General features: G+C 32.8%; 1 protein-coding gene across 1 annotated transcript in view; it reads left to right on the top strand.

The window, feature by feature from the left end:
- Positions 1–11: 11 nt before the first annotated feature.
- LOC109544945 overlaps positions 12–21,252 on the top strand; it is a 215,385-nt gene continuing 194,144 nt past the window's right edge. Inside the window, exons 1-2 of the mRNA XM_048667191.1 lie at positions 12–201; positions 1,682–1,753. The gene's annotated coding sequence lies outside the window, so the exon portion shown is untranslated. The remainder of the gene's footprint in view (positions 202–1,681; positions 1,754–21,252) is intronic.

Raw genomic sequence — 21,252 nt, 5'->3', positions numbered from 1 at the left:
AAACTCAATCAGAAACAGAATATAAATTGGTACATAATTTGGCAGATTGTAAACTTTTTCAAACTGCGTCGCAATTACATCGGTGTGACAAACAGCGCGGACGTGTATATGTCCTGATTTTTTTTTTTGCAAAAAGTAGGAAAATTCAATAAGTGAACTGTGTTGCGAGTGAATTTTTCCCTAAAAATAGCATTAGGAAAGGTAAACTATAAAAGGGATCAATTAGAAAGTAAGCAAATTATTAACTTAGAACGCGAAGGGACCATAGACTAGAAAATGATCAAATTGAGGCTCAGAAGAAGAAGGGCATTTAGTCCAAAAACATGCAGTCTGGATTAATTAATATTTGATTAATATCAAATCCATCTTGTTAAGCACGTGATAGATTAAATTAAATAATCCAAAAATATGACAATTTGCCAAAAAACGAAACAATCAAATCGAATGGTTTACACATTGAAATTCCATCATTTATATATGGCACTTAATATATAATTTACTCAAACAACAGTTTAATTATTCATAATTTACTCACACGATTTTTTTGGCATCTTGTTTGAAAAAGAACAAAATCACAACCGAAACGGTACAGTTGCATTTTCAAATTTATCTCATTTAGATACTAATTAAATCCTCACTAAAGTATATTTTACTTATTACTTTCCGATGTTTATATGGAATTTGCATTCATTATCATAATGAAGCACGTGAGGAAATTCGGTTTTCCACCGGCCTTAATAATAATAAGTTTTTAAACAAGTATGAAGCCATGGCCAAGCCATCTTCTACCAAGGCCAGGGAGGATTTAGACGGGGGTCATGGGGGGTCATGGGGGTCATGAACCCCCCATTCAATTCTCTATCCAACGATGCCAAAACGAATTCTGTGGCTCAAATGGTTCTTGAGAAACTTCTAAAAAACCACGCAAATCTAAAACTTCTTGAATTGAAGAATTTTTAGAAACTGCCAATATTTTCTTATCGATAGTTCACTTTCTAAAAATGCCATTTATTTCTCTCTAGAATCATGTACAAATTAGCGTTCTTGCTCATTTTGCTTCCGAAAAACATGCAAAACGGGACGGAATACATGAAATTTTTCAATAATCTTACGCCACAAAACGACGATCATTTTTATAATTTCATAAACAACAGAAGACTGTAGTTTTTCTACATACCCCCCCCTGACTTTAAAGCTGGATCCGTCCCTGACCAAGGCGAGACTCGCAAAAGTAATCGATAAAATATTATAAGAAAATTGAACTGTGTTTTAAACCCTTAACCACAGTATAAAGATTATTATTACTATGCTGTGCCCTTAATAATAATAATACACTTTAATTATTTTTTTTTCAATATCTTTTGCGAGAGTTCTCAAATAAGTTGATACTTAGTGTTTTATTGCACTCTAGGTTACCCATTAAGGGGCTCTTTGCAATAGCCACAATCATTTTTATTTGGTGCCTTTTTCTAGTTCTAGTAGCACTTTCGGGCGTACTGATTGTATAAGATCATCTAGGGCACAATTTGACGCACTTTCAAACCCCTTTAATATGAAGATAGTATTAAGTCTGCTAGTTTGGGCAAATAAAATTAACAAAAAGAACATCACATTACAGAAACTTGTTTGATTGAATTGGAAGTAAAATTAAGTCCACACTAACGGTATCACATTCTTCCAGGTTCCTCTACATTAAATTGGAATCAACGACTCGACCGTATGCTGAACCCATGTCCTTAAAGTTGCAGATGCGGTAAGTACCTACATTAGTTTGATCTGTTTTTCGATCAGTTGCATTTTAGAACAAGGTGCTGTTTTTACTACTAACAACTGGATTGTTTCATTTTGATTTAAAGCAATACAATCAATTTAATTTAATACAATTCGGTACATCGGATATTGCTTTAAGCAAAATCTGCAATTTTCAGCAGCAAAAGCTGTCATTCATTTGATCGTTATTTTGCAGGGTCATGCTGTTTAAATGTTTCTTATTGTACAGAAGTATCGACGATTCTATATTACCTTGGGTGTAGGCATGGGTAACACTGTGTTGAGTTGTGCTTTGAATCGTTGTCGCTCTGTTGCGCTAATGAGTTATGACTCGTCTCTTCTTACCGCGCCGCTTTGAATGACGCCTTTAATTTTACCACTTTGTCGAAACAATATTTTAATTCCTAAAGAAGAAAGAAAATTTTTGGAAAAATTATTAAGTTGAAAGGTCAAATTTACCTCTGGAACTATTTCCATGCGAACAAGCACTTTCTACAAAAATACTTAATAAACAAACTGCAATCGAACCGTCCAGTCACGCAATGAATCATCGAAGGGGCGAACAATCAAATGATTAAATAATCATGTTTGTTCTGTAGTTCGGAGATTTTTTTCTGTTACAACTGTTAGCAACTTGTGGAAAAGCAATCGCGGAATCTCTGTATTTCAATAACCGTTGGGAATCCAGGAAAAGTAATGAGGAATATATTTTGTTTAAAATTCGTCATAGAATACATACGAACATATACATATACGAACTATCTTGGATACCTGGGTGAACATCTTGTAGAAAAAGCTTAGAACAGCAAATGTATAGTCCAAAAATTAGCAAATAAATTTTCCACTGGAGAACAAAGGCATACACATCAACACTTTCAGTTGCTTCCACAATTTTCAGTTAATTCTACAAAACAAAGATACTAAACCTTCTAAAAAAACTTCCCCAATTTGTGAACTTTTAGCTAAACTGTTCAACAAAATGAACAGTTTTAAGGAAACCTTTCCCTAACTGAAATTGGATAAATTCTGATTGCTTAGACCGATTTGCTTTTTGTTTAAAACGTTACTGAACTCCATTTGATTTTTGCAAGTTAATGTTTTGGTAAAAATTAAGGACCTTATATAAATTTTCTACAGGGTGGCAAATTAAAAAACAGAAAATTCCGGAAAGTTCGGTATGCTCCTAGTTGGACAAAAAATGGTTTTTTGGATTCAACTCCAAAATATTAAAGATAATCGAATTTTTACTGTGTCATAACATCAAATAACGCTTCAACAGAAATTAAATCGCTCGTAGCAATCGGAATTTATCCACTTATTAGTCGAAATTTTTCAGTGTAACGTTTATTTTGTTGAGCAGTTGAATTAATAAGCAGCTTGGAATTTTCAAGTAACGGCAAATCCAAAATATTGTCGATCATCATGCAAAAAATATAGCGTATTAAACTAGGTATCTAATTAAAATAAAAATTTTATTACGCTTTATTGTTAGGTAGGTGGTAATATTTTGTCGATGTCCTATTCCATCAACTAGATTAAAATCTTAATAAATCCAAATCATCAACATACGAATCGCAAAATTTTAGCTCAAATAAATTGAAATAATTCAAGCGAATAAAGCACATTTTTTCATGCTGATTTCACGGCAAATTCCCAACATTTCAGCAAATTTAGCGAAAAACAACTATAATTCCCTACATTCCACCAACACTAGTAATTTTCTTATCGCCCAAATGACTTGGCAAAGTAGCATCATTTACCAACAGGCACGTTTTGCAAGCTGCGTTCCCTTCTTTGACGCAAAACGCAAATGAAAATCTGCTCTATAATACAGTTCAGGGGCTCTATATTTAGAAAATTACATTTTCCCTTCTGATGTATAATTGATTTGAATATTTTCTCGATCCCGTTGATGGTCTACCGGTTGCTTGCTTGATTATATAGGGTGATCAAAATTGGCGTCATTTCTCTGGAAGTTTTGTCTGGGGATGTGGAGGAAGTTTAACTAAATATTGAAAGACAATCTCCTCAAATAACAAAAAGATATTTCCTAAAAACGAAACTAGAAAATTTGCAACCATGTATGTACTTGCCCTGTAGGACCTGCAAACAAGTGTTTACTCAATAATAATGCTCAAATAAAGTAAAATTTACAAGATCGCTGCGGCTTTCGCATAAAGACAAGTTTTAAATTAAATTATTTATGCAAAATATATCGAAAAACAAGATATTTTTCTGCAAAAAAACGGCTCTTCATAGAGCCGTTTTTAGAGAGCCAATACAATTGTTTTTGTGTAAACACTAATCTGGGTTTAATTGTTTCTGCAACTTTGAAACGCGATTATTCGAAAACCTTCTGAAGAGAATTGAACGCCCTTTAAAACGATGTACCGCTTGACCCCCCTTTCCATTTAAGATTGTAAGGGTTACATCTGCTAGGGGGTGATACAAGGAGGCTAAAAATATTAATTTGTGTTCAAGTGTCCCCGTTACAAAGAACATTTAAGGGTCTTTTCGATTTTTCATATTTTAAACTGCAAGAAAGATTTTAATAGTGGGAAATTTTCAAATTGACTCCGATAGTCAATTATATGTCCAACTTTGCAAACAGTGTTACATTTGCACTTATTGTAAAAGTCGATTTTGGCCGTATGAGTACAATTAAATAATTTCGGATAAACTTTGAGTTAAAAAAGACGAGTATCTATGAGCTACGTTTGTAACAAAAATTTACCAATCGCCAAATAAACGGTTTAATAATTAAGAATAAATTTCGCTTTTCAACTACTCACTTTCAAGGTCCATAATTCCATAAAGATGCCAGATCGAAAAAAAAACGATATGAAGATACGGGCTTTCATTGAAAATACTAGCAGTATTTTCAGATCTACTGTAAGCCCTACTGACCAACCATTTCGGGACACAATGTATTTGTTCTATGATTATCAGAGTATTTAATCATTTTATATGTGATCCCTGTAATACTTTATTCCGGAACAGCTTTGATCTAAATCTCATATAAGTTTCTGTGAAATTTAATAAATGTAAGTCCAAACGAAAAATACACATTTCGGAATTAAGTTTACCTAAGCAACGACGGTAAATTGGCCGAGTAGAAACGGGTAGATTTTCGTTAACGGAGTGTTGCACTTTAAAACACATTTTCTCTATTGCCATATATATTTTTGCCATGTGGTAAAATCTACAGGCAATCAGTAGTTCCCTACTTAGCATTAGGCGTTCTTTTAATTTAATTAAATGCCTCCTAGCGCCATATAAAAACTTTATGACAATCCGGTCCTTTAGGGTGTGTGCCTTTTGTTTTTTTGTCGTTCCGCACGTCTTGCATAGTGATACATAATCTTGATATAAGGAAATCGTATCTCGTCTAAATGAGGGAGTGTAACATTACTCAAGCACACTGATCCGAACCTTCTCCTAAAATTTCCATCAACTGTTTTCTCTAAAATAACGTTACGAACGTAAGCTTCTTCGCCGATGGGGTTGGGTTTTCAGTTTTCACGGCATAAAGTTAGGCGCATTATTTTCAACCGCCGAGAAAGGGAAAACGTGTCAAATAAGATGCGAGTTTTGTATTGATTTTCATTGTTCATGTAATAAAAAAATTTGCGTGTATATTCGCCAGGCGTTTGTTAATGAGTTTGCATTTTCTCTTTCTGCCTTTGCTGCTTTCTCATTTTTGTCTAACAGATTTAAAGACTTGCATTAGTTTGCACTTTTCACAAATCTACTTTGTTGGCCAAATTTTGATGTTTTTAGTTTGGAAGAGACTCATTTCGAATCAATTTTTATAGAAGATGGTTATTGCAGCCTAGAAGCTACGACTCTAAAATCGCGGTATTTATATGTCAGATATTTTTTGATTTAACTTTGAATTTTCCATTGATCTCTGACCACGTTTCAGTCACCATAAATCTGCAACCGGTTGCAAGTGTTCTTCAAAATTTCAACACATAGTTGACTAAATAATGATTGTATTTGGTGTCAAAGAATTGACTTGTTAACTAACGTGCAAGAAAAATTGCAATAAAGATTTTACAAATATTACAATTAATCGTAATTTTGAAATAGTTTTTTACTGGAAGTTGAAAATCTCCAAAACACGAAAGAAAACAAGTGAAATTCAATTTAAAAAAAGTGGCATTGAAAAAATCAGTTAGTTAACAATGAACAAATTTGGGACTTATTTATTTCATTAATAAAATAATGATGGCTCATATTCACTCTACAGTTAATAGACTTCAGGTAGGTTTCAAGGCGTCTATCTAATGCAAAACAAAAACTCGGGCGTGCAAGTCAATTGGCAAGCTACCAAGCGGATACTGGAGGTATTTTTTCAATCTGTATACAGCAACAAACGTTTTATTTAAATTTCATCAAAACCAGAGCTTTATGGGACTTAATTCACTTCAAACTTAGAAATTAATCTTGATCTTTCTTCTCAAGGCATTCCGACTTTTTATTTGTAGTAAACTTGTCTTCTTCAGCTCCAGCTGTTTACCAAATAAAATTACATGTGAAAGAAAATGCTGCTGCTCTTTGATTTCATATTAATAGTTGGAAGGCGATTATTTAAGAAAACTAGAATCCGGTAACGTGCTGACGTGGACTTTTCGTTCGATCTTAACCACTGTTTGATGGTTAAAGGGGCTGAGGATAAATTATTGCACCATCTGCTTGGATATAAACGTTTCACGATAAACCGTTTTGAGTCATGCTCGAATCCGAATTTGCATACCTACGCCATATAGTTTGACGATAACCGATATTTTATGCCATCCTTGAATGTCATTGAAGATAATGCATGGTAATTTCGTTTTCATAAGGTACTTTTGATTGCCACTGCTGAAGACTATGCAAACGTGCTGCATCGAAAATCTATAAGAGTTTGTCTAATGATCCTACCATGAGACCATAGCGTATATTCTATGAGGATTAGATGGAAACAGCAAATAATGCCTTGCGAGACTTGCCTTTATAACATATTCCGGTTGATACTTTCAGAACTCGTCTGGATCTGACTATGAATATAACGAAATAATTCAGAAGAACTGAAGTAGGTAACTGATATTGAAAAAGGACGTGGACATATTAAGTTAAACCTCGGGGCAATATGTGAAAGAGAGTTGCGAAACTTTGGAAATGAGTATGCAGACGCAACATAAATATATTGACTAAAAATAGCTTACATGAAAATATTGCTTCATATCGCAATATTACACTCGGAAGTACAGGCTGAAAAATCTGGAAATAGAAGTCAAACAATAAGTCGTTCAAAAATACGATTTTTATTAATCAAAATGCAACTTTAATAGCTTAGCCAGGGCCATGATGTATGTAAACCTTTATGGTCTTGAAAAGTATGGAAACCCTAAGAAATTGAAGCTATATATTGGGAAGAATGCTTTCTTGTTTTTTTGGGTCCACAACTCCTATGGGTGTATGTAAATATTACGATTATCCAAGGTAAATATGTACTTGATTATAGCGTGTATGTTCTCCATATGTAATAAAGGCCTAATAGACGAACATGACCTTAGTAATAACTGAAGTGCTTTGGGCCAAGCGGTTATTAAATGCGATTCGTAATTGAACGGCCAATGAAATGGACATGGTGCATTTCATTTTGACGTGCTTTGTCGAGATAGGTTCAATTATTTTCGAGCAAAGAGAACGTTTTCCCTCAAAGTCCACTTATTATGCATAATTATCTACATATTATTTCTCAGACTGAATTGAGTTTCACACAAGTGAGATCACAGGTTTATTAGAAATGGGCTTGAAGGGCTCTTGAGGCTCATCTCGAGAGTACGAAAGGAAAACAATTTTTAGGCCTCTGTTCATATTGAAACAAGGGAGAAAGTAGGTGTGCAGACCCTGGATAAAATGCTCTGGTAGGAAATTTACATTTACTTATATGGGGTTGGAAAATATTTATTTATATTGCAAAAATATCAAGGGTTGAATTAAATTAAATTATATCTTTACTGTCAGACTTTCTCCGCGGATTTTTCGGTAACTGCTATTCTGCTTCTTTCATGTATCAATTATTTTTATTCATTTTGTCATGGTGTGTTTTATTGATTTTTTTAGGACAGTTTGTAAATTAAGATGTTTTCTGATTCGTTCTTCCACTATATCTTCAACCGTTATTATTTGGACGCTTTCAGACAAAAATTACTTTGTTTAACCTTCCAAAATCGAAAACGGAATGAAGCGCTTCTATAGCCGATTGTCGATGACGCAAATTCCAACTTGAGTTTAACCTGTCTTTAAATAGACCCTTAATGAATTTAGCAAGTTCTACTTCCGCTGTAATTTTCTGTACCTACGCACAACGATTTGGTGCTACACTTTCTACTGCTATTTAAAGGATATTTATTGAATTTTTAAAAGATTTTCATTCCAATTAACACTTCACGAATTTTACCAGAAGCATCCTGCGGCAGATCGTTAATACTGCGACTATAATAATGGACATATCGAATCACCAACATCAATTTGCTCGAAAATGAAATGCAATTTTAAAATATTTTATTGTGTTGTAAATTTTAATCCGATCAGAAGCAGTCGCTTCATTTTATTTTTTCTGCCAATTCGTGTTATATTGCCGCATTTGTTCAAAATACCTCCTGGCATTTTTAAGCTTTGTACAGCGAAAAAATATAGTGAAAAATGTTCCGAAGAGGATATTAATGTCGATAAATAAAACTCTCTATTTTTGCAGTGGATATTTTGTTTGCAAACTCGAATTGAAATGGGATTTTTCTAAAGAGGAATGTTTAATTCATGTAATGCCAAGCCGCTTATTTTATTTCACATTAAATTCGCTACTTAAATGTTGCTTTGCACTACTTTTACACCAAACAGAGAGAATTTTTTAATATTATGCGGCATACAATTCTCTGGGTGTCCATACCAACTTTTCGAATAAAAACTCTTCAGTTCAAGTTAGTGATTATAGTTTGGGGAATATTCATATTTCTTACTGCACTAACCACTCGCTTAACGGGGAGAACTTTTCTTGTTGCCAAATTTTAGACTAGTTTATATGGCATGCCGAAAGTTTACGAATTCTCCATTTAGAAGCACAAATTTACTTAGGGACTCAAGAAATTTTCTGGTTTAATTACGACGCACTTTATAATTTATTTTCAGATTGAAAATCCATGATCTTTAGTGAAACTGTATATACATATTTAATTGGCCCTAAGCACGGAAAGTGTTTGGTTTCAAAGGGAAAATAATCGATGGTTGGTTGCAACATAAAAAATTGCTGAAATATTAAATTTGTAATAACGAAAAGTAAACATGTTAAGCCCTGTTGTTTTAAACAAAACATTTCTCTAATAATTTATAGGAATAATTTATTATCGCGTATTATTCAAATGAAAACATTAATTATCCGTAGATATAAGTTGTTGGGATTTGCAAATTTTGAAAGGTAAATTAATGCGACTATATAATTAAATAGCTTGGTCACAAAGTACTTGGTGCATTATGAATAACACGCTCTAAATGAGTAATTCTCCTTTTCCACAGCCGCATTAATTCGGTTGTATTATTTTTAATTTTATATATGACTGTTTAAATCGTCGCGCTACATTAGTATTTAACAACAAATTTGTGCATATCGGACTAATGTTTTAAATTTACAGTTTCAAACACCCACTCTACTATTAATTAGTGTTATTCGAGTTTTGCCATCAGCAGGCGGTCGGTTATATTATCTCGGTCTCGCTGGGAACATGACTTTTTGCTAAAATGTGCAAACCTATGTCAGAAATGATAATATCTGCGTTATGGCAAACGTAAGTGGCAAGAGTTTAGATTTTCAGTTTTTCCAGGATAATTTTTACGCCTGGTAGTATAAAAAAATTACACCATCAAAATATTGCGCGAGTTACTAGATTTATCGAACTATGTGGGAAAATGTTAAATAATTGTGCTAGTTTAAGTAAGAACATCTGTCTGATTCAGTGTACTTAACCGAAACGATAGCAAAATCATTGAAAAAAATTTTTTTACTAATTTCTGAGGAAGAAGCTCTTAAAATTGGCCGGTATCTTAAAATTGTGATTTTTCCTTCGACCTTTCCTATATATGCAAACAAGACATTTGAGTTTTATAAAAAATTAAAATTGCCAGCATATTTTTAACCGTTTTCAAGATATGAGCTCTTAAAGAGTTGGCAGCTATTTAAAAAGGATATTTTGTTTTCAACTGCTGTTCTTAAAATTTTTTATTCAAAGCATCTTATAAACTATTGGGGAATAGGTTTCTACTTAAGAGATTTACATTTTTGCCGGCGGTTTAAAAGATGACTGCAATTAGGAATTTTTATTAAATCCTATTTATGAAAGAAACAATCAAATAATTTGAAGTGTTTTAATGCTATCAACAAACATGTAAACATGTTCTACAGTTCATACTCACGTATATTCTTTGCATGGTTCCTTGAAAGACTAGACTTAAAAAACTATTGATGCTTCGAATTGTTCCTCTGTAATGATATGTTTACGAAAATTCCAATATTTTTTCATTCTTGCTCCCATCTCTTTAGATGTTTAAATCTCTGATCAAACTGAATCGGTTGAAGATAGTTTTCGAGACTGGGAGACGAAGAGACTTTTTTAACTGAGAGGTTCGATCATTGCGGAATTTTGATGAATAGGTATAGATAATATAATATAATAAAATATAATACGAAACGTGGAAACAGCTGAAGAAAGGAGAAGTCCTAATACAATTTTTTCGTACCAATATAAAAAAAATTGCAGCAAGACAGTTGAAAAATACGACATTCACTATTGTTTAGTGGTGTTTTTGTTAATCTTTAAAAGTTTTGATACTTTTCTGTTAATTGAATAACAGTTCTTTATAAAAAAACTCCCACATAAATAAGACTAAGTAATTTTAGTTTACAAACAACATTTGGAATTTATTGATTCCATACGGCCCGGTTTCGAGTAAAGCCTATAAAGTCCGAGATACTTAATAAAGTTTTCAATATATTATTGTTCCTTATTTCACTAAGCTCTTAATTTACCGTAGTGGTACTTTATAGTAGTTTAGATTGCGTACGGAAAATTCACAAAATAAGCCACTTAAGTGAACAAAACGGCTGCTTGCAGAGCCAAGGTGTGTCTTTGGTTTAAATAGCTCTCGCTTGCTGACACTTTGTTTTATAACGGGAAATTTGAGACTGAAATACTGTAATCAGCTTTTAAACTGAAAATAATTGGTGTCGTTTAGAGCAATATGTTTTTCACGCAAAGAAGCTTTCATCTGCTGTGGTAGTATTATTTTCTGATTTCAGCAATAATTCTGATTAAAAATAGAAATGTACACTAATAAAATTAGAGGCTGATTGAAGCCGATGTTGGATAAGAGTACTAGAACATAAGTACATGTAATTTATAAATTACATCCGCAGATACTTATTAATGATTCTATATCTAGAAAAACAGCAAGCAAGTTGAATGAAATAAATTGTTACATAGAATATTCCACTGTCCATTATAAACTCCAGAAAGTCCAGAGTTGCGCTCTCATGTAAATACATTTCCAGATGGTTTGGCAATGGGCTTCTAAAAATACGCGACCTTAAATGGAAACTAGGGCAAGCAAACGAGCCGAACTGACATTCAAAGTACAACAATAATCATTTTTCGAAACCGTTCGATCTCCTTCCTCCTAATCGAACGTCTTAATCGCCTTTCGACGATCCCACTCCCCCATTATTATCTTAAAGCAAGTTTTCCAATCCGTCTTAAACTGGAAGCCGAAATGTTTTCATTAGAACTAAGCCATTCGAGACCTAACTATTGCACTATCTACCCTTTCAAAGAGGCACTTAGGAAACTCTAAAGCGCCCATCCTAAGCTCTGGGGAGGAGGGATTTCAAAATATGCACGCCATCGATCGATTCGATGCTTAATCGGAAAATGAAACAATGGCAATGTGTGCTCGTCTGCGATCTGTGTTTGTTAATTAAAGAACTAGTTCGTCCATGTATTTTAATGAGTAAACAACCTTGTTGCTGGTGCTGGACAACTGATGCTGCGGTTTGTATTTGTTAGCAGAGCTTTGGGAGAGTTCCACTAGACAAAAGAGTATGCACATTTTTTGCTTGAAGACTTTTAAGATTCGGCTAACCATATTTTGAACAATCAATAATTTTTTTAGGACACCTGCTATGGGATTTTGAATTCTCTCCTCTTATTATAGAACCTCGTATTCTTCATTTGTTCATTGGCTTGTAGCGGTTTGTTATGCGACCCGAGTACAACTTTGCCATTGTATAATGTTCACTTGTTAAATAGGATTAGCTTGTTCAAAGTCGTTGAGGAATTAATTCCGCAACTTAGGCTCCTTTATAATTGAGGATAAGCTTAATAAATGTTCTGAATGTACTTTCGCCAGCATTCGTTCGCCGGCTTTATGGAATCGAACATCATTAGTGATGTTGTAGATTACTGCAGTTTGTTTCGATTTTTTAATAAAATGCTGATGGGGGATTTTGTAAAAGCGGTAACGTCCAACTGATTGGTTTCAGCTCGTTAAGACTTTTTTGTTTGGTGTACTGCATCTAAAATATCTGGAAAAGTCGGCTAGGTTTCTGTAAGTGGTTTGTTCACTACTTCACTATCATTATAAAGTATGCCTATACCTAGTCTGGAATACTCCTTTACATTTTCAGATATTCAACTGAACGAGCTTTTTATTTAATATAATTGTAGTGGTTTTATTCCCAGTGTTGGTTGTTCTGTTGAAGTAAAATGAAAAACAATTTCCTGGCTGGGAACAATACATTTTTTTGCTGTTTTAATTGTTATTCATATTGTCTTTTCTCTTACCCAATTTAATCAACTTGCACAGTGGGTTTCAAAGCTGGTAGCACAAATATGTCTTATTGATGCAGGCACAACTTGTTTGATTAATTTTACTTAATTACATAACTTTTTCAGAATGAACGAGCTATTTAAACGCCATCATTTTTTCGCTTTAATACCTGAAGTAATGCCGAGTTGTTACTGAAGCATTACAGGAAAAAACCTTGATCTTTGCCATCTCTTAACGCAAACCCTTTTTTATTATAGCGGAAACTCTGGGTGATGGATTAGTGTCCCAAAATAGATTGATGTGGATTTGGAGATTGGTGGTTACGCTGTAATTACAAGTAATAGACGAATAGGTCAAAATCGCAATGTATACGTGTTAAGTCTGCTCGGTTCTGCGGTCCAGATCAATATTAAACTGGCTGGTGGATCGAAAGGATATACGGTAGCTTGATTTATTGCTCGATGAAGAGCGGATTTATGGCGTGTCCGCAAAATCGATCAAATCACGATAAAGTGGTCTGAGCCATGAGCTTTTTGAGAAATAATTATTTATTATGTCTTCAGTGGGATCATGTTGAAAATTATACCACTAGGAGTTATGGTAAAAGCAACCACTTAATTTACGTCCCTTATCATTTTTTTTAAATCCTCTAATAGAGAAATAGAAGGAAATCGGCCTGCTTTAAAGGAAAAATATTTAGAGTTCCTTGAATTTTGACCTATTATGTATAACATTGATATAAAGAGCAAAATATTTCGATCCCTGGCAGACATTTGCAATTTGATCTATAAATCTATAAAAGCGTGTTTATTTGAAAAAGTAGAATTCTATCTGTGATTTATTTTTGCAACAAATATCTTTTACAAGGTCAAAAAATACACAATTCAAAGCCGATATAAATGATCTTTTTTAATAGGACCATTGTAAATTTTCAGCTCGTTGAAATGTTTTTCCGCAATTGGTAAACTAAAATTTATATTGTTGCAATTAAGGTTTAATTGCTAGCGGAATTTTTGACAAAATAATCTGTGTTTTCTGGACTTAAACATGGATATAAAATGTATGACTCATCAGTTGAGAAACAAATAATTATAACAATGATAAATTTATGAATTGAAGAATAATAAATAATTAGAACATATAAAATTAATTTGGTTAATGATAATTGACTACTAAAACTTATCTGGTTATGCTTTTCTGAAGTTTAATCAGGCTACTTTTTAGCAAGTTTATTTTTAGTAAGTTTAAAGTGTTACATGTAAAATACACGGACGACAATGCAAGTAGGTATATATTAATACTGCGGCATTTTATGTTTAATTAGGCTTAAATTACAGCAACAAAACTTATTAGCAAGTTTATTTTCAGTTCTGATTGGCTGTCGAGTTATCGGCATATGACATTTTTTTGATTCTTCCTCTAGTCGTTCATGCTATTCTTGGCCAAGCGAATTGTGAGACAATTTTGTATATTCTCTTATTTTCTTAAGCAGCTGCTTGATTAGATTTCATTTAATTCGCTATTTGAAGATTATTTAAAAGTATTCTTACGCTCTCAATAGAAAGTTTACAGCAGCTAGTAAAAATATGTTTTTTTGGACTTTCGAATTTCTCTCGATATAAGCAAACTGTACAAGAAATGTTTAGCTGTAATTTTTGCATAGGCTAGTGATTAAAACATATTCTTTTTAAGCGCTTATTAAATTATTAATCATACAATTGAGGCATAACAGGTCAAAAGGAACCTTGCACTCCAGAAACGGAACTAACGCAATGAAAAATGCGTTAGTATAATACGCCAGTTTTGCTATAATACAAAAAGCGTTCAAACAACAAACAAAAATTTGTAATTTACAGTTTATTCCTTAAATTACTCCATGATAATTTTCGTCTTTCGTAAAGGACTGAGCCATATGTTTCTGTTTCGGTCACACACCGTTCAAACAATGTGGATCTGTAGCATATACTCATTGCATAAATATGTATATGTTTTAGCAAGTAAATCCACTTGAAAGTAAATGCACGATTTTCTTGTCCTTGATTATCCCATTCTGTTAAGGGTTCGTTTTAAAACATTGTCACGTACCTGTTCATTAAATATAACACTGCAAGCCCTGACTTATCTTTCGTAAATTATGCTGAACTCTCTAAACTTGGTTATCGGAATTAGGTCCAGGCCAGACTTCGGGAAGAATTTGGGGGACTGCACCGGGATGATTTCATTTACATAATCTTCCTTCAAACGAAGCAAAATTTCTGTTTATTGTAAACCGATATTAAATTACTAGGTTGGTTTAGGTGGAATTGTCAATAAGGGTTGAAATTCTGCTCGAATTATTCATTTGACTAACAAGATTCATTTCGTGTAAGCGCAGTGCTTGCTTTATCAAGTAGTCGTTTTTTCAAACGTTTTTCAGCTTCTATGTAATATTATAAACATTACAATTAATTAAACAGATAACAACAAAATCTTCTAAATATGGCACTTCCATACACTAAAATACATTTCAGTTGAAACTGGTTGAAGCTTTCATTGTACAATCGGGTTTAAGGCTATATTTTTTGTATGTCCGATCGCGATTTGTTGTGCCAAGAATCGTTTCAAATGGATATCGCCAGTTTCTGTTAAGGTAGAACACACTTTTTCGGCAGCTTCCATTATATTCGAATACATTTTCCGATAATATGTTTCCTACTATTTACGTTTGATGTTCACGAATTATTGACCATTGTGAACAATATATGATTGTGATGCTTTGATATAATATGTTTGCTTTGGATTATATGCCGTAAATATGCAGCATAGTTCATTGAGTCTGAAAAATCGACAACAGAATAAATGTTATAGAATAATTTTGATTATAAAAGCATCTTTTTTTCTCTGAAATTGCGGGATTGAAAAGAATAGAGAGAAGGAAACCCGATATGATAATGTATTGAAGTAAGTTGGATGCATTTTAAATTTTCTAAAATGATCAGGTTTCTAATTATTTTTACGAATTGCTAAATTAAAATATTCGCTAGAAAAGGCATAACTGAGAGATGAATACTTAATAACACTTTAAAACTACAGTTCTTTGAACACTCTTCGTTCTGTAATATCGGTAGTTTGGTAAAAGTGGAAAGTTCCAAAGCAATTACCTCAATCTACACATTTGGATCAATAATAGTCTCTTGATTTCACATTATAAGACTTTTAGCAAGACAATGCATTTTTTAGCTCCACATTGCTTTTAAAATTAATTCTTTCTAGTCATTTTTACTCCTAAAAAATGTATAAAACATTTATTAAATGATGAATTAAGCAATGTGTGCAGCCAATTAATCACTGAAATGCTGTGGTGAAGCTCTAACAGTAAGTTGTATGGAGAAGCTTTTTCAAAACATCATGAGTAAAAAAAACAATATTGACCATAATAAAAACCCTTGAGGCTTTGTCAACATAAAGAAATGTTTTGCCATTTAATTGAACAGAAAGGAACATTTATGTTTTTTATAGAAGGTTGATAATGATTATGCGAACATTAAACCTGACATCTTTGTGCAAATCTACTGACAATTAAAGTTTTGAGGGGGGTAAACCACATTCGGCTCTCATTCATCTCAAAACTTCTATTTAATCAATATCTTAATATCTAAGAAATTTTCGCATTATCTATATGATTTTTTCATTGCATTCACTTCATACTTTATAGCTGTTTTGTATTTAAAACTCTTCGTTTGGTAAATTACTCAAAGTGGCTTGATAATGGATTGCACAAAATAATGGATGCTCCAATTTACATTGATGTGGACACTGTGGAATAAACAATTCAAGTAGCAAATGGTGGAAAACATTTTCCTATGATCAAATGAAATTCAGCGCTATTCACATTCAACCGCACTTCTATACAATATCAAATTGCAAATATCTGATAATTAAAACCACAACATAACTATACCGTAATTAATTGGTTTTGCAATTGGAGAGCCTGGATTTGACTATCAATACTACTCATAGGATGCATATTACCTTACAAATTTCAGAACAATAGCTGTTTATTAATAMTTTTTCTTTTGGGAAGACTTTCATAAATAGGGAGCAAACTTGCGACTAGCAATTATATAATCTAAATAAAGAGACACTTTCTTATGAGCTTCGAAGAATCTTAACATAAAATTATCATACTGAAGTATTATAAGCATRATCGCTTTTWTATAATAAAAATATTTCAGTTATTAAAAWTAATTAATGAGTGCCCAGATTTAACTGCACATCATTGACAGTGGGTGTTGCAAATATCGATATTCTCACCAAATATGAGAAGATAAATATGCGRCAGGACGTGGACGTCCTACGCATTGTCCTACATCCACGTCCCTACTCTCCTATAATTAGACGGATATTTATTTATATAAGGGCGATATTCAATTTGTAGTTTGCATCAAGCTGAGAGAAGATTTTAAAGTGTTAAAGTAGGTATACTATTTTAAAGTTTTGATCATTAGTTTTTTGACTCTGACGCTTGATATTTCGGTTCAATCGTATAACACCATGTTTACCTATCAGCCATGCAAAACTTAGATATATATTTTTTATTTACACCATATTTTCTGAATATTGAYKATTTAAAAATCCTAAAGTCTCTTGATATGAATTAATGCTTTTAATTACTTTTGAAAGCTGCACTTTGCGACCCAAAGCTGCACACGAAGACAGAGTGGAGTTTACGAACAGTGAAAAATATTGATGAAACGAAGTATTGCATCGGGATTAACAAACATTTCTGGGAACGCAAAAGTAATTTTCCTTTACGAGTGAACGTAGCTTTAGCTAAAATGTAAATGTTTTATGGTGTGGTGTGCTTTAAAGAARCATTAATACTTCTGCCAAATTTCGRATTTCATCTGCTGAATTTCTCCCATTTCTCCAGTCCATTTCTCGAGTGAACCTGTGAGTGAGTGATATCTGTTATCACTGTTATGTGTTGTAATACGCTGTTTTTCTCTTCTCTTTTWTTGCATCTGCCTACGTCGCCTGTTTGGAAATTTTTTATTTTRTGTGCGTTTTTTTTATCTGCCCGTTAATGTGAATACCTTTATCATTTCTTAGCGTTCCCATTTTTTCATTTCAGTTGTTCTTAGAATTCTCTTTGCTACTGATATTTTATCTGTTGTTTCCTCACAACATGTCTTACAAATGTTTTGTATTTCCATTCCAAGTTTTATTTTCTTTTGTCTATCTCTTTAGTAGAGATGAGCTAAAGCGTGATTTTAAATAACTGTGAATGTGATGTTTTAACTGTGAATTTAAGCTATCAATGTGATTTCACTTATGGTTGCCGTTTTCGTGATATAGGAGCCTTATAAGGTGATAGGCAATTGTGAGTCACTTGCAGAAACAATTTTAAAACATTTGAAATTCATATTTTTTAAGTAAATAACCTTACGGTATACAACAAATAATATTTTGCATTTAATTATAATTGAAAGGAATTAAAAATCCAAATTCAAATTATTTAAAGGACATTAAAAAATAACAGCCTCTGCAACTAGCAACTGGCTACACATTTTGTAAACCCATGTACTCTAAAAGTTCTAAAAACATGCTGGAAAAAAATTAAAATAGGAACAAAAACTATTGTTTTACACATAATAAATAGCAGCATATGTAGTTCTTAATTCTTGCGAACAAACTATATTCGATTTTAATTTTTGATTTAAAAAACAGACTTGATTTTAGTGAAAATAGGTACAAAAATATTACTTACTTCGCTACTCTTCTCGAAAATTTTCAGAATTTATTGATATTGTGGGATGTTGCATTCCATGTGCCGTTTCAAATTGAACTTCTTGTTTTGTAAGATAATTTTGCTTTGCATAAATTGTATTTTGCATAATTATCTTCTAATGGAGAAAAGAAATTCCACAAAAAATAATTTTCCGGCGCTTATAACAATTCGAAAAAATGAACAAAACAGAAACACTAAGCGTTTGATACCCCAGACCCTCTGTGATTGTCTGCAGATTTCTGTTTTACTCCATGTAAATAGTATTTAAGTTGTTGTTTTAGTATTTTGGTTGTAACATATTTAAGCTGCTGCTAATATAAAATTTGCTTTTTAAGGTGTTTTATGAAACTCGGACTGTATGCTTTTCTAGAATCCTATTGCGATTTCTTTAAGTTTACCAATAGTTCTGTTGATAACTTGTTATATGTTTTCTATATTTTGTTCATTCATATTTTTTATTACGATTCCAGTTCCTGATGGACTTTCGCTACTCTTGCGTGAACTACTTAACTCATATAGTATATTTTTTATGTCCATTGTTTTGGAAATTATTCTATGGGGTTTTGGGGGGACAGTTTATATGCATTACCATGAAATTCTCATTTGTTGTTCCTTCCTTCCATGAGATCCATTCTAATTTCGAGGTTGATAAAGGGGGTATGAGCATAAATTTGTTTTTTCCTTAAGGAGGCTTTCGCCTTTGTCTAAGAACCCTTTACCTTTGTTTGGGCTTGCGGTCGGCAGTGACAGTTTGTAAGCTGCTGAATTCGCCTCCAACTGTACCAGGTGGAGTTCGGTTTAGTTTCAACAATAAGATGAAATTAATTGGATAAATACCTTTGGAAACATACAAATAATTTTTTTGTGGAAACATCATTCATTTTGCCAGAGAATTTGAGTTAAGACTTTAATTTTTAGAAGTTTTTTTTTTAAGTTCTTTTAAGTAATCTGGGAATATTATGAATCTTGGTCCAACGTCATGTTTAATGATGTCAATTAAATCAGTGGCGTTCTCATTTTTGGGCGGACGGACTACCATCCTTTACTCTTCTGTGTTGGTTTTAATTATAGTTATAATTACCTAACGAAGGAAGGTTTTTGTTAAACCACCAATACAGCAAAGTTTGACAAATTTTCGAAAAACAGAAGCAGCTTCTAGCCTTTTATTCATGCTAATTTTTATTCTTCAGTTTCGTTTCTTCTGCAAAACTGTAATGAACCATCTTTATGTTTACTATACATATAATTATTCTACTGCCAAACTAAAACTCTCCATCAAATCAACTGATTTCTAAATAACATGCTTATAATAAAAACGTTTAAAGTTTTTGTTTATTCACAGTCAGCACAGCTAAAGGAAAAAGTGATGAAGTCCGACAAACTAAACTCATATACCTAACTAAATTTATAAAAGTACACATATTCACGTTTCCGCAGAAATGTTTTTGCGTATCCAGGAAAGTAGTTACTTACAATTAAAATCAATCAAATCGAAATTTGACTAAAATTCAAAGAAAATATAAGTTTTAATGTAACCGATTCAAAAGTACGAAAAAAATAAGTTAAGAATAATTTTCCGAATATTTCTCTCCTCTCTTGTAATTGGAGATGAACATTTTATGCATCTGTACCTTATTGTGATTTATGCAATAAAACAACCTATCCTTAGACTTACCTGATAAACCAATGTTCGCTACTTTCGAAATGGAAAACTGTCCTCTTTGCGTCAAGATTTGCCGACTTCCTTATTACCATCCTTCATACCTTATCTCAAAGAAACCGTTTCGCAAAATTGCCTGTAAGTGTAGGAGCCTATTAAATAAAATATAAAGGTAGGTATATAGTTGAGAAATATGCAAATAAGCCTCTCAAATCTGGCGAAAGATATTCAAATATAAGACGATTTTACTATTTCACTAAACTCCGAAACGCTCATCTTATATTAAATCCTTACGTGTCTCTCGTTACCCCGGGATAAGGAAGGTTTTATGCAAATTTAAATTTCTTTTCGGAACATTATTTTGTATCGATTCGAGAAGGAAAATGTGCAGCAAAAGAGCACAAAAGGTTTTAGTGTTCGATTTCTGCATCTTTTAACGTCGAGCGGACGTATGTTTTCGACAAGTTAATGGCTTTTCAAAAGTTGAATGGTGAGATACTCGAATTACACGTTTCTTATTTTTTAATAGCGAGTAAAGAGTGACTCGACTTTAACGATTTAACGAGCATCTGACGATGTTGAGGCGACATCCAAATTACATTAAAAACTCTCAAGTTTTCAACTTTCTAAAGATGAGCAACAAACATTAATTGAAATTTTGTGAACAGTTCAATTAATTTGAATTGGTTATTTTGCCAGTAGTGCGGCTAAATCAAATATAAATAGTAGCAATTATTGTGCAAAGCGCCTTTATTGCAAGAAAGCACAAATTTAATAAACTTCCGCACCATCAACTAAGGGGAAATTATTCAGTAGATCGTGGAACAATTGTTGAAATACACTCTCGTTATATCCGTTACCGGCTTCAAGCAGTTTCTATTTCCAATTAGATCGTACCTCGAAGATAGCATTGCTGGGAAATGCAAAATTATTAGAAGGTACACTTTCGGTCACTGCTGCCTGAGTAGCTGTCGGTGTTCGAACTTTAGATTAATACAGATATTGAGAGCAGACCTGTGGTTTTAATTACCGGATATTCTAACATTAATTTGATAGTGGAAATTATGCAAAAGGATCAATATGCATCGCGGTGTTGATGAAGCTACATTAACGCTTGTATTAAATTACCAATTCTGCCGATTGTGCTTGATTGCATTTGTGAAACGCTTATTTACACAGTTTGTTA

The sequence above is a fragment of the Dendroctonus ponderosae genome, unplaced genomic scaffold, assembly GCF_020466585.1.
Source record: "Dendroctonus ponderosae isolate FM_Combo_2020 unplaced genomic scaffold, Dpon_F_20191213v2 Dpon_F_20191213_6, whole genome shotgun sequence".
NCBI classification, from domain to species: domain Eukaryota; kingdom Metazoa; phylum Arthropoda; class Insecta; order Coleoptera; family Curculionidae; genus Dendroctonus; species Dendroctonus ponderosae.
Note: the sequence above shows the minus strand (reverse complement) of the source record. Positions and strands in the feature narration are given on the sequence as shown.